The 15,335-nt window shown below is 40.0% G+C and overlaps 1 long non-coding RNA gene across 1 annotated transcript in view; it reads right to left on the reverse strand.

The window, feature by feature from the left end:
* Window positions 1-232: 232 nt before the first annotated feature.
* The window catches only part of LOC116560073, a 17,189-nt gene continuing 2,086 nt past the window's right edge, over window positions 233-15,335 (reverse strand). The window contains exons 2-3 of the long non-coding RNA XR_004272776.1: window positions 14,403-14,408; window positions 233-265 (exon numbers count right to left, since the gene is read on the reverse strand). This is a non-coding gene — a long non-coding RNA (uncharacterized LOC116560073). The remainder of the gene's footprint in view (window positions 266-14,402; window positions 14,409-15,335) is intronic.

The raw sequence follows: 15,335 nt of genomic DNA on the forward strand, positions 1-15,335 counted from the left end.
TGCCTGAACCCAGGAGGCGGAGGTTGCGGTGAGCCGAGATCGCGCCATTGCACTCCAGCCTGGGTTCAGGCAATTCTCCTGCCTCAGCCTCCTGAGTAGCTGGGATTACAGGCATGCGCCACCATGCCCAGCTGATTTTTTGTAGTTTAGTAGAGACGGGGTTTCACTATGTTGACCAGGATGGTCTCGATCTCTTGACCTCGTGATCCACCCGCCTGGGCCTCCCAAAGTGCTGGGATTACAGGCGTGAGCCACCGCGCCCGGCCTTTTTTTTTTTTTTTTAATCATTCTGGTTGATCCAGGTAGCCGGTATCTTTTGCCTTAACACGGAAAAGACAACATACTGTACCTGGACAGTAATGCCTCTGGGGTATGCTGATAGTCCCAAATACTTCTCCCAAGTCTTAAAAACAGACATAGCATATTTGGCATTTCCTTCACATTCTGTTCTCATGCCATATGTGGATGACTTACTACCTTGTTCTTTTACATTAAAGGCCTCCATAGAGGACAGCCACTGTCTATTAAGGAAATTAGCCACTAAAAGCCATAAAGCTTCAAAAGAGAAGCTACAAATTTCTCTCTCACAGGTGAAATATTTAGGACCTCTAATTTCAGGACAGGGTCTTTCACTTGATCCCCAAAGAATAAAATCAGTCTCGGCTTTTCCTGTTCCCATGACCAAAAGGCAAGTCTCTGAGTTCTTGAGATTAACAGGACACTAGATAATGGATCCCAAATTTCTCTGCCATGGCTCAGCCTCTGTATTGCCTCCTAAAAGCTGACCGCTTTGAACTCCTGCAGTGGCCTGAGAAGCCTCCTCCTCTTTTGAAATATTGAGGAGAGTCTAGGGAGCTCTAACTAGAGCCTCCCCCTTTCTGTTTTTGTTCATGAACAAAATGAAAATGCCTTAGGGGTTTTTACCTGAAGGCATCGAGACCATCAGTCCCCTCAGATATTACAGCCAACAGTTAGGCCCGGTGGCAACACGACTCCTATGCTGTTTGTGAGCTGTCATAGCCACTGCAAATTCATTTAGTACAATCAAATAATTAACATAGGTTCTCCATTAATTATGTTTTTCAATCCATACCCAACAACTGTCTGCTCATAGACTCACTTCTTACAGGTCCTACTATCAGCACCCCTCTAATGTAACTATTGATTGCTGTGACTCTTTGAGTTCTGCCACCTTATTTCCTCTTCCTTCTGGTGAGACACCACATGACTCTATAACACTAACTGCTACCTCACTAACCTTCAGAAAAAACCCATCGGAAATCCCCATTCCAAATGCTGAATTTGTCTGGTTTACTGATGGATTCTACCTTGAAATACCGCAGAGAAATGTCAAGCTGGCTGTGCTGTTGTTTCACTGTCTGAAACCACTGAAAGTGGTTTCCTACCAAAAACTACTTCTGCACAGAAGGCAGAACTCTTTGCAATCTCCCAAGCATGCTGGCAATTAATAAGACTGCAAATACCTATACTGATAGACACTGTGCTTCTGGGGTCACATGTGATTTTGTTATGCTCTGGAAACAAAAAGATTTTCTGAACTCTACTGGCCAAAAGATAAGAAAACAGTGACTGTCCTGAAATTACTTGATGCTATCTAAAAACCTAAATCTTTAGCAATAATTAAAATTCCAGACACAAAAAACTGATACCAAAGAAGGTAAAGGAAATGACTTGACGGACACAGCTGTGAAAGCTGCAGCTTCTATGAACCAACCACCCAAAACTTAATACCCCCTTAGATCTTCTAATGACCAATGTAATACAATCAAGACTTGTATCCACAATGCATGACAGCCCCCAAATTGAAAAAAAATAGGCAAACTCAAGAATGTTTTCATGACTCTAAAACCAGCTGTGATGGTTAATATTAATATTAGGTGTCAACTTGATTGGATCGAAAGATGCTTACATAACTGGTAAAGTATTGTTTCTGAGTGTGTCTAGGAGGGTGTTGCCAGAGGAGTCTGGCATTTGAGTAGGTGGACTGGGAGAGGAAGACCCGCCCTCAATGTGGATGGGCATCATCCAGGCAGCTGCCAGCATGGCTAGAACAAAGCAGGTGGAAGAAGGTGGGATAAGCTGGCTTGCTGAGTCTTCAGCCTTTCATCTTTCTTCCATGCTGGCTGCTTCCTTCTGTTCCCCCGCCCTCAGACATCAGACTCCAGGTTCTTTGGCCTTTGGATTTCTGGACTTATACCAGTGGTTTGCTGGCGGCTCTTGGACCTTCAGCCACAGACTGAAGGATGCACTGTCAGCTTCTTTGCTTTTGAGGCTTTTGGACTCTGACTGAGCCACTACTGACTTCTTTTTTCCCAGCTTGCAGATGGCCTATAATTGGACTTTACCTTGTGATCATGTGAGCCAATGCTCCCTAATAAACTCCATTTCATACATCCTCTGGAGAACCCTAATACACTAACCTATGCTCTGGGTTCCATAAGAGACCAGTCTTGTGAGATGGCCTCCACGATCAAATTTTAGATTATACTAATCACTTAAACCATTGGGGATAAAATGATTCTTTGGGGAAAAACAGTATTATTGGAAATTCTCCCCAAAGGTTGCTTCTCAAGTTTAGCAAAGATCCCAAGTCTGTCCCAAACACAACCCTAGAAAACATATTCATAGTTCCATAGGACATTTTCCTTTAGCTTCAGGATCTTTTGAGATATGACAGATGGATTTTATCTAGCTACCACCATCTCAATGATATAAATCTGTTTTGGTTATGATTTGTATGCTTTCTCACTGGGTGAAAACCATTCCCTAGTGCAGATTAACAGCCTAAGCAGTAAGTTACATCTTATTAGAAAAAATAATTCCCACATGGGACATACCCTCAGAACTATGTAGTGACAAAGGCAGTCATTTTACTGGGCAGAATATAAAATCAATATGTAAAATTTGGCCTTATTCTTCATTTCCGCTATTCCCACCACTGACAGTCCTCTTGATTAGTGGAACAAACTAATGGAACAATGAAGACTCGACTGGCAAAATTAGTTAAATCTTTCTGTCTGTACTGGTCAAAAGTTTTGCCCTTAGTGCTGTTTAATCTTACACCTACCCCTTTTGGGAAACATAGGTTATCTCCATTTGAAATAATTACTGGAAGACTCATGCACTTTATGAATCAATCCTAATCAAAGGTCACGTGCTCATCTACTATAAGGAACTGGTCCAGGTGTTATAAAAAATTTTTTTTAAAGGCTAAGTATCCTGAAGGGACATCTCAATCTGATGGTGATCTGAAACAAAAAATTACCAGGAACCACACTGCTGCTCAGTCTTGGAATAAGAAGCAGGCAACATGAGAAGCTGACAGCTGGCCCACGCCTCTGGCCCCTGCCTGTATATGACTCCCAAAATATTACTATTACCCTTGTACTAATTTTTATCCTATTTATAGAACTACTTTATCTGTCATTCAAAGTCTACAAGGACCACAAAACCATGTACCAATTCTTGTACTTCTGCCAAAGTAATTTTCTTTTCTTTTCTTTTTTAGGCAGAGTCTCACTCTGTCACCTAGGCTGGAGTGCAGTGGCATAATCATAGCTTACTGTAGCCTTGAACTGGCTCGAGCAATCCCCCTGCCTCAGCTTCTTGAGGAGCTGAGACTACAGGTGCACACCACCACACCAGGCTAACTTTTCTTTTTTGTGCTTTTTTTTTTTTCTCTGTTTTTCTTTTCTTTTTTTTTTTTTTTAATTTTATTTTCACACCCGACTAACTTTTAAACCTTTTGTAGAAACAGAGTCTCACTATGTTGCCCAAGCCGGTCTCAAATTCCTGAGATCAAACTGCCTGCCTCAGCCTCCTAAAGTGCTGGGATTACAGGTGTGCACCATCATGCTCGGCCTTTAAAATGGGTTTTCCTAAATAATTTACACCTCACGTGAATATCTCTTTGAATCTGGGAGAATTTATTTTTAAATCACCTCTTAAATTTCGCCCCCCAAAAGCAATGATGACTTACAATAAAAATATTTCACTGAATTGTTTACAGAAGATAATCAATTTTCTAAGTATATTAATAAAACTTATAACTTATTAATTTTAATAAAAATTCACACATATCTTTGGCATCTAGAAAGCCGACCTAGTTATTCAAACAGAAAAGATTAGATCCTGAAATACATTTCTGATTCTATCACTGAGTCACTGTGCATGCTTAAGCAAGTTATCTAATCTCCTGGTATCTTAGTTTCTGCACCTATGAAATGGAGGTAATAATATTTGCTATAAGATAATGTCAGCCAAGCACTTGGGAACCTCAGATGAAAGGCGCCAGAAGTATTTTGCTATCTGCAGCATGACCTCATACTGTCTGAGAAATGGACCTTACCAGGCTTGTTGATTATCCCAGCACCTTACTTGCAAACTTTTCCTGTTCAACTTACTTTTTTACTTTATTCATTTCTATTTACCGGCTACTCTTTATGTATTTTAACTTCATTGGCTGTTGATATAGTTTTGAGGAGAGTTGATGCTTTGAAGAAACCATGAAATTAAAACTTTTACTTTTTGGTTTAAATTCTTACATTTAAAATCTAAAACAAATTTTTTAAAGCACTCAACTTTCTAATTATGGGAGATGGCTATAGCTATGAGAGTTATATTAACCTTATCCGTTCATTCCTCTTGTTTATTTCGAGTTTATTTCACATTAATTTTAGCATGCACATATTTACATTACTACCTGTAAACTTTGCAAAAGATTTAAGGCAGATGTTGAGACTGCTGGAAATTTGGATGTTTGTGTCCGTTTTCTGCAGGAATGAGATAACAGATGATATAAGGGCAAAGGATTAGTTGCTTAGAGCTAAATCTGAGCTTAACCTATAGTCCAACTAGCGTAATACATGTCTATTTCCTTTGGGCAAATTGCAAAGGTCAAAGGGCCACCTTGGGAATAACCAGATGACTTTAAAAAAACAGAACTGCTGATTCAATAACAAAACTTAGAGGAAAAGTCAGAGATAGGAAGTTGGCTGCATCTTCTGAACATAAAAGCACTTTGTTCCCTCTGTCTGCTAACCTTCTTTTTCAAGGCTAATGAAAATATTTCAGAGGAGCAAAATTTTGGTCTTTTGAACCTTCCAGTTAACAACAGAAAACTTAAATCTTTGGAACTATTTCCAAAGGAAACGCTTTCATCGGAATTTGCCCACTCAGATCTTATATTTCAAACAGCAAGTATGACACTACTCCAACAGAGTGTGAGATGTCTGTTGAACATTGGACAGATCATGGACTACCAGTGATTCTCTTTCAGAAGAGATATCAAGAAAAATATTCTGGACTTTACATTATATTCAGCTATGATAAACTTTGCCAATTTTATAGAATCAGCACTGACAGAGACTTTAAACATCATCTGGTTCAACTTACTTTCCAATTAGGACATCAGGACCATAACAGGCCTTTGTTATTAGAGAGCATTCTTCCTAATAGTTTCAAACATTATCGTCAGTTTTTTATCTCTGTAGAGAGGTGTACATTTCACTAATCCAGTGATTCTATGGGTCAGGCGGTATGTTTCCTCAACATACATACATGATCTGTTTTTTTTTCTAAGTGTAAGTATGGACATTATTATTTTTTTAAGTCTTTTGAGGACTACAAATTACAAAGTAAAAGCAGATCATTACGTAGAAATTTAGTGAATACATTTTGCTTGTGCATGAAAATGTTATCAAAGTCATTCACTTAACAAATTCACTCCATTCAAAATATTCAGGTATAATCCTCTTTTTAAGGTTACTATACCTTTATTTCAAATTGTATTACAAATCAAAATAAACTTTTAAACGACAAACTTTTGGCTCATAAGAATGGCACCTTCAAAAGCGGTGATTTCCACTCAGTCTCTGATGGCATTATTCCAGGCTAGTAGTTTCTTTCACCAGTTAAAAACCTTCAGAATGTTCACTTTTAACACAAAGTCTTTCCATAACAAATATGGCTATATTCCGCCCCCCCCCAGCATTATATGTTCATAAGACATGATTTAATGCCATTTTTGCTCTTTAAGAAGTGGATACTGCCCAGGTGTGGTGGCTCATGCCTGTAATTCCAACACCTTGGGGAGGCTGAGGCTGGTGGATCACTGGAATCCAGGAGTTCTAGACCAGCCTGGGTGACATGGCAAAACCCACCTCTACAAAAATTAGCCAGGTGTGGTGGCATGTACCTGTAGTCCCAGCTACTCAGAAGATTGAGGTGGGCGGATTGCAGTGAGCCAAGATCATGCCACTGCACTCCAGCCTCAGTGACAGAGCGAGATCCCATCTCAAAAAAAAAGAAGTGGATATTATGACGGAATACAATGTAGAAGGATGGTTAAGAATACAGATTCTGGAGTCAGACTGAATTCAAATCCTAGCTCCACCAGTTACTAACAGTATAGCTGTGGGTCTGTGTTTCCTCATTGGTAACAGAAAGATAGTAACAGTACCTACTTCAAGTACTATGAAAATTAAACGGAGGGAGAGAGATCCAAGATGGCTGATTACTAGCAGCTCAGGATTGTAGCTCCCAGTGAAAGCGCAGAGAACGAGAGGACGCCACACTTTCAGACGAATTTTTGTTGCTCACCAACCAGGAGATTCCCAGCGGAGGAGCCCCACGGGTCGCCAGTGTGACTCTTGTGGCCGGCACGGTGGTTCTTGGTGCAGAGTAAACGGGACTGGGTCCCCTTTTGGTCAACGTTTGGAGCTCCGGGAAGGCAGAGTCGCCTATTCAGCTGATTGAAAAAGGGACTCAAGAAGGAAGCCAGGCCGCAGATTCCTGGCAGAAAAGCACCATGAATCTTAACGCCGCTGTTTTAGCCGGCGCAGTGGGTTGCTCAGATTCCGGCGCTGGGAATCAACAAGTTGGACGTCCACTCAGAGACCTAATTTGAAAGTTGGTAATTACAAAGACGACAAGTGGATAAATTTACAATGATGGGAAGAAACCAGCGTAAAAAGGCTGAGAATACCCAAAATCAGAATGCCTCTCCCTCTACAGGGGATCACAGTTCCTCATCAAGGGAACAAGGCCTGATAGAGAACGAGTGTGTTCCATTAACAGATTTAGGCTTCAGAAGGTGGAAAGTAAGAAACTTCTATGAGTTAAAAGAATATGTTCTAGCCCAATGTAAAGAAACTAAGAACCTTGAAAAAAGGTTTGATGAAATCCTAACGAGAATAGACAATCTAGAGAGGAATATAAGTGAATTAAGGGAACTGAAGAATACAATACGAGAACTCCGCGAAGTATGCACAGGTTTTAACAGTTGAATTGATCAAGAAGAAAGGATATCAGAGGTCGAAGACCAGCTTAATGAAATGAAACAAGAAGACAAGATTAGAGAAGAAAGAGTAAAAAGGAATGAACAAAGTCTCCAAGAAAAATGGGACTATGTGAAAAGACCTAATTTACGTTTGATAGGTGTACCTGAATGTCATGAAGAGAATGAATCTAAGCTGGAAAATATTCTTCAGGATATTATTCAGGAAAACTTTCCTAACCTAGTAAGGCAGGAAAATACTCAACTTCAGGTAATACAGAGAACACCATAGAGATCTTCCTCAAGCAGAGTAACCCCAAGACACATAATCGTTAGATTCACCAGGGTTGAAATAAATGAGAAAATTCTAAGGGCAGCTAGAGAGAAAGGTCAGTTTACCCATAAAGGGAAGTCTATCAGACTCACAGCAGATCTCTCAGCAGAAACCCTACAAACTAGAAGAGAGTGGGGGTCAATATTCAATATCCTCAAAGAAAAGAATTTTCAACCCAGAATCTCATATCCAGCCAAATTGTTTCATAAATGAAGGAAAAATAAAAATTTTCAAGAGCAAGCAAGCACTCAGAGATTTCATCACCACCAGGCCTGCTTTACAAGAGCTTCTAAAAGAAGCTCTATACACAGAAAGGAACAACCAGTATCAGTCATCCCAAAAACTTACCAAAAGGTAGAGAGTATCTCCATAATGAAGAATCTATATCAACTAATGGGCAAAATAGCCAGCTAACATTAAATCACAATATTAAACTCACAAATATCAATATTAATCCTAAATTTAAATGGATTAAATGCCCCAATCAAAGACGCAGACAGGCAAATTGAATAAAAAGTCAAAACCCATCGGTTCACTGTCTTCAGATCCATCTCATAAGCAAGGACACACAAAGACTCAAAGCAAAGGGTTGGTGGAAGACTTACCAATCAAATGGAGAGCAAAAAAAAAAAAAAGAAAGAAAAAGAAAACAGGAGTTGTAACTTCCGTCTCTTGACAAAATAGACTTTAATAGTAACAAGGACTAAAAGAAACAAAGAAGGACATTACATAACGGTAAAAGGATCAATGCAACAACAGGAGTCAATGATCGTAAACATATATTCACCCAATATAGGAACACCCAGATACATAAGACAAGTTCTTAATGACTTATAAAGAGACTTGGACTCCCGCACAATAATAGTGGGAGACTTTGACACCACATTGTTAATATTCAACGGATCAATGAGATAGAATATTAACAGGGACATCTATAATTTGAACTCAGCCGGGCACGGTGGCTCAAGCCTGTAATCCCAGCACTTTGGGAGGCCGAGGCGGGTGGATCACGAGGTCAAGAGATCGAGACCATCCTGGTCAACACGGTGAAACCCCCGTCTCTACTAAAAATACAAAAAAAAATTAGCTGGGCATGGTGGTGTGTGCCTGTAATCCCAGCTACTCAGGAGGCTGAGGCAGGAGAATTGCCTGAACCCAGGAGGCGGAGGTTGCGGTAAGCCAAGATCGCGCCATTGCACTCCAGCCTGGGTAACAAGAGCGAAACTCTGTCCCCCAAAAAAAAAAAATAAATAAAATAAAATAATTTGAACTCAGACCTGGAACAAGTAAACTCAGTGAATATTTACAGAATTCTTCGCCCCAGGTCCAGAGAACATACATTTTTCTCAGTATCATATTACACCTATTTTGAAAGTGACCATGTAATTGGAAGTAAGTCACTATTCAGCATTTGCATAGCATTTCACAGACTTAAATGAAATACTGGTTGGCTGTTTGTTTGTTATTTTCTTCCCTTATTCCTTCCTGTCTCCGCTGTTAAGCACAATTATCGGCATAAAAGAGGTTTTTAATACCTATTTTTAGATTGCATTACAGCCTGGGCAATAGAGCAAAATTCCTGTTCTCTCTCCCCCTTTCTCTTTCTCTTTCTTTCAAAAGAAAAAAAAAACACAAAAGAAATTAAACGATATAGTAGATGTATGATGCCTGACACATATTAAATGGTCAATAAACATTACTGACTCCATTATTTACGGATTACACTAAGCTTAGCATGTGACATAGTTTGGGTTCTCTGAGAAGAAGACTCAGACTACCAGGTATTTGGTAGGGAGTACCCTGGTATGGAAAGGAAGAAAAGGAAGGAGAAGGGAGAGGAAAAACTCATGCTATAATACAGGCCCCACAGCTTCAGCCAACCCCATGGGGAAGCTCTGGAGTGCAAATGACCCACCATAATTGCACCGTGTGGGGCTGAGAAGGCCAACCCTTTGCATCCCCTTGGTCATTGGGGGGTGCGCCACTCTCCCGCTTTCCAGTCTTGGGCAAAGTGGTTCTCTGCAGCTGAGGCAAGCCATGAAGTGGTTGAGAGAGAAGGCTGTCCACTGAACACACTCCCAGAAGCTGGTACAACAGATTCTTCCTTGAAAGGACATCAGGTGGCACATGTCCGTGTTCAACACAGAACGGTAGTTTGTACATATAGTTGCTTCAATAAAAGAAAGTGAGGTTGACTAAGAATGAGAGTAGGATGGTGAAGATGAATGGGAAGAATAAACCATGGAAAGAAAGAGCTATTTGCATGTGATGAAAAAGCTTTCTTGTTTTTTTGTTTTTTTTTTGAGATGGAGTTTTGCTCTTGTTGACCAGGCTAGAGTCAATGGTGCGAACTTGGCTCATGGCAACCTCCGCCTCTTGGCTTCAAGTGTTTCTCCTGCCTCAGTCTCCCGAGTAGCTGGGATTACAGGCATGTGCCACCATGCCCAGCTAATTTTGTATTTTTAATAGAGACAGGGTTTCTCCACGTTGGTCAGGCTGGTCTTGAACTCACGATCTCAGGTGATCTGCTTGCCTTGGCCTCCCAAAGTGCTGGGATTACAGGTGTGAGCCACTGTGCCCAGCCGGAAAAGCATTCTTTAAAAAAATATTAATTAAAAAAATTTAATGAAAAATTATTTAAAAACTTTTAAATTTTATAAGAACTAAAGATGGGGTCTCACTATGTTGCCCAGGCTGGACTTAAACTCCTAGGTTCAAATGATCCTCCCATCTCGTCCTCCCAAAGGGCTGGGATTACGGGCATGAGCCACTGCACCCAGCCAGGAAAGCTTTCTTATTCTTTATAATACTCCTGGTTTGGGGCAAGGATGGATTCTGGTAACTGTAAGGCCTTTTGTTTAATAAACTTTGTGATGGGTTAGGGTTCATAATGGAGGTGTAAGAGGGGAAGGAAGACCAAGTTCTCTGCCTAACAAGGGTCACCTAAGAGGCTGGAAACAGGAACCATCATAGTTGATGCCACACAGGAAAAGGGGAAAGAACTGTTGGTGATTAAGGGTTTTGGTAAATGAGGCTGGGCGTGGTGGCTCATGCCTGTAATCCTAACACTTTGGGAGGCCGAGGTTGGTGGATCACCTGAGGTTAGGAGTTCAAAACCAGCCTGGCCAACATGGTAAACTCTGTCTCCACTAAAAATACAAAAATCAGCCAGTGTGATGGCACATGCCTGTAATCCCAGTTACTCTGGAGACTGAGGCTGGAGAATCGCTTGAACCTGACAGCAGAGGCTGCAGTAAGTCGAGATCGAGCCACTGCACACCCACCTTTGTGACAGAGCGGGACTCCATCTCAAAAAAAAAAGAATTTCGGTAAATGAGAATGGCTAACATTTTACCCCTTTGACATGGTCAGCACTAAGTGCTTTGCATGTGTGAACTCAATCCTCACAACACTATAATAGTTACACTATTTTCCCCATTTTTAGAGACAAGGAAACTGAAGCATAAAGAGCCTAAGTTGCTAGTGCCATTCAGTGAGAAAGGTGTGTAGCTGAGATGTGGCCCCAGGCAGTCAAACTCCAACCTGTAGGGCCTGCACCCTTAATCATACCGTCCCTCATTACAGTAAGGATAAGGATGCTTCTGTTTTCTGTGGGATGTGTTGTGTACTATCACCAGTTTTCCTTCTGCAGGAAATTGCCAATGCTCCGGATGCAAATGGGTTTTTTCTTAGGAATTCACAGTTGCTGAGTTTTGCATCAAGACTGAGAGAGGCCTAAAACACACTGTATGGTAAGCAGGGACAGTTAACCAACCCCTGGATTACATGTAAGCATTTTGAAAAAGATTAACTGTGAGTCAACATTGCGGTAAATTTAGTTGTAAAAGCCTGATTACGTATGCAAATATGTGTCAACAGGTAGGACTGTGTGATGACTCATCCTACTCAAAATTCTCTAGACTCTTGCTTTGTGCAATATTGGATTCTACAATGGTGAGCATGGGAAGAAAAGTGTTTAAAGGAGAGCCACAGATAAGAATATACAGGCTGAATATAGCCTGCAAAGAGCATGAATAGATGGAGGCTTCACGCTCCTTCCCACATGCATTGTCCTATGCATCTCTTCATCTGGTGTTCATCAGTACCCTCTGTAATATCCTTTATAATAAACTAGTTAATGTAAGTACAGTCATGTGTCACTTAATGAAGGAGATACGTTTTGAGAATTGTGTTGTTACTGGGCGTGGTGGCTCATGCCTGTAATCTCAACACTTTGGCAGGCTGTGGCGAGAGAACTGCTTGAGCCCAGGAGTTTGAGATCAGTCTAGGCACATAGCAAGACTCCATCTCTATAAAAATACATACATACATACATATATAAGAGAATTGCTTTGTTAGGCAATTTCGTTATTGCGCAAACATCTTAAGAGTGTCCTTCCACAAAGCTAGATAGCATAGCCTACTACACACCTAGGCTATATGGTATAGCCTATTGTCTAGGCTGCAAACCTGCATGGCATGTTCCTGTACTGCATACTGTAGGCAACTGTAACATAATGGCAAGTGCAGTTGGCACTGGAACAACTGGGGGATTAGGAGTATGACACCCACACAATCAAAAATCCACGTATAACTTTTGGCTTCCCCAAAACATAACTACTAATAGCCTGCTGCTAACTGGAAGACTTACCAGTAACATAAACAGTTGATTAACACATACATCATATACTATGTCCTTATAATAAAGTAAGGGAGAAAATAAAATATTAAGAAAATCCTAAGGAAGAGAAAACATATTTATTGTACTGTAATGATCAATACTGCAGGTTTAGGGTTGGTTAAATGCCTCTCCATTCTGAAATGGCAGGCAACTGCAGCTACAGACCTCAATCTAAAATACTTACCAAGCAATTCAACTTTTTCTTGTAGTGTCATTTTTTTTCCTCTGCTTCTTGGGAGCATTTCTAGCAACCCTGGTGGCACTTTGTATGGGGCTCACGGTGTTATTCAATGTTTAGGATATTGCATTAAACATGATGAAAACGCAAGAAATGTGAGAGATTGATTTTTACTTCAATAAGCAATTTACTGGAGCAAAGGACTGCTCCCATGGAGATGATTAGCTCATAGGGTGTTTTAAGTGGATACTCTAAACACTTGAGTTCTGCCGTAATAGCAACAGGAGGTGGTTACAAAATTATTTCAGTGGAACAGTATGTACTACAGTTAATTTTATACAGTTACTTTTTGTAATAATTAATTTAAAAATTTTGTTCTTTCCATAGCTTCAGTGGTAAAAGTGGTTTTTTGTTACATGGAAGAATTGTATCCTGTTGAAGTCTGGACTTTTAGTATATCCATCATCTGAATAGCATGCATTGCACCCATAATTTTTTCTCAGTTATGGTTTAAAACTGCATTTTTACATTTTTAAATATTTATCTAGACTGTATATGGTACAGCGTATGGTCTATGTTTGTGTGCATAGGTTTTGATAAATTTTAACTTTTTGTAATAGATTTGTGTATGATAGTAAATGATAGACTCGTATCTACATGTATTTTATGCATTCTTGACATACCTTTTTCTTTTTTTTTTTTTTTTTTTTGATATTTCTAGTCTATGAGGTTCATCTGGTTTTTCAAATTGTTCCAAATCTCCAAAAATGTATCCAATTCATTTACTGAAAAAAAATATCCACATATAAGCAGGCCCACACAGTTCAAACCCATGTTGTTCAATGGTCGACTGCATTTGTGTATCTAAACATACCTAAACATAGAAAAGGTACAGTAAAAATACGATATTATAATCTTATGGTATCACTGTTGTCTATGCAGTCTGACATTGAAATGTCATTATGTAGGGCATGACTGTATAGGTATCCCTGAGTTCTGTGAGCCTCTCTAGCAAATAATTGGAGCCCAAGAAGTTAGGGTTATGGGAACCCTAACTTATAGCTGGTTGTTTAGGAGCCTAGGTCACCATCTGGGGCTTCTGACTGGCATCTAAAGTGCAAGCCATTTTGAGGGACTGAGCCTTCAACCTATGGCATCTGAGGCTATCTCCAGGTAGCGTAAGAAGTGAATTGAATTAGAGGACACCCAGCTGGTGTCTGCTGTAGTACTGCTTACTTGCTTAATGTGTGGGGAACCTCCCCCAACATGCATCTGGAGTCAGAAGGGTATCATAAAGTGGAGCATAAACTGGGAGAAACTGAATTTGTTTATTCCTACATTCAGAATGGGATCCTCGAGTACACCATAGCGGTCGGATAGACGTTCTGAAGCCAGACTGCCTGGTTCCTCTCCCTGCTCCATCACTTCGATTGCTACTTTAGCTCACTGTGCTTCAGCTTCCTATTAAGTTGGGATAATCATACCACCTCACAGAGTAACAAGAATGAAATCAGTTAATACACATAAAGCACTTGGAAGTGTTCAGAGCAATTAATAAATAACAGCTGACAAAAAATAGACTGCGGAACAACTTGATACATATTCAAATATATATTATACATAAAGACCTTTATGTAGATATTTTCCATATTTGTTGTAGGGAAAACAAGAGGAAGTCAATTAAAGCTAGGAGAGATCTGGATTTTACGCAATTAAAAAAAAGAACAGATTAAAAATTTGCCCATTAAGAGATGTAATTAACTCTACAGAGGGCTGTATATCATGCAGTAGATTCTGTAATTGAGTTTAGCCTAAGAATGGTATTCTCTAAAAGTGGAAAAACAATCCCGAGAAAATCAAGTTTGAATCTAGTGCCTGGCCACCTACCACCTCATTTGCCCAAGAAACATACTGAAAACTAAAGCGTGGTGTTCTGTTGTGGGACTGTTGCGGGGCTTATAACAAATTAACAAGTGCTGATGTATGTTCAAATAGTACCTGAAGTTTTGATAACTATCTCCCTTGTTTAGGCTAGAGAAACAGAAGCTATGGGAAGAAATCACATTTATAGTAGACCCATGACCAGGACTCAGATTTTAAAACTTTAAAATGTTTCCATTACCTTTTTATTTCCCTTTGTTGGGTTTTTTTTAAAAAGCTAAAATAAAATGACTTAATCACATAGCACATATTACATATAAAAGGACTTTATATAGTTGAAGAAGTATTCAGTTGTTCTTTAACACATCTGCCCACTTCTTGGCCTGACCTCAGGAAACTACCCTCCTGCAGCCCAAACCCCTGGTCCCTGTTAAAAGGGTGACCTAGGAAGCTACGTTTTATCATGCATTCTTCTCAGGAATCCTTCAAACACTGAATTGAGCCATTAAAGTCATCTTTTTGGCATTTAAGTCACAAGGGGGAAGTTGCCAATTGGGTAGGCAGCAATAGAGACAAAGGGAATGGCTGCTGGTCTCCATACGAAACCAGTCTTCACGGTTCCCATATTTTCTTGTCTTGGAGTCTGAGATGTTTATTCTTGCAATCTTTACCCTAGCCCTCCTTTGCTCATTTCCTGGTTGGGCAGGGTTTTTATTCTTTACAATCAATTCTTGACTAAACATGTGTGGCTCTACTTCAAACTAAAAGTCAACATATTGACATGAAGAGATAGGAATTCAGTCTATCACTTTGTGCTTAGTATTTGGGGAGACGGTAAATGAGCTAAACAAAATGAAGAGAACTTTTCAGCATTTTTTTTTTTTTTTTTTTTTTTGAGAAGGAGTTTCACTCATGTTACCCAGGCTGGAGTGCAATGGCGCGATCTTGGCTCACCGCAACCTCC

This window comes from Sapajus apella, unplaced genomic scaffold, assembly GCF_009761245.1.
Source record: "Sapajus apella isolate SASKATOON/1434 unplaced genomic scaffold, GSC_monkey_1.0 scaffold25, whole genome shotgun sequence".
In the NCBI taxonomy this organism is placed as follows: Eukaryota; Metazoa; Chordata; class Mammalia; order Primates; family Cebidae; genus Sapajus; species Sapajus apella.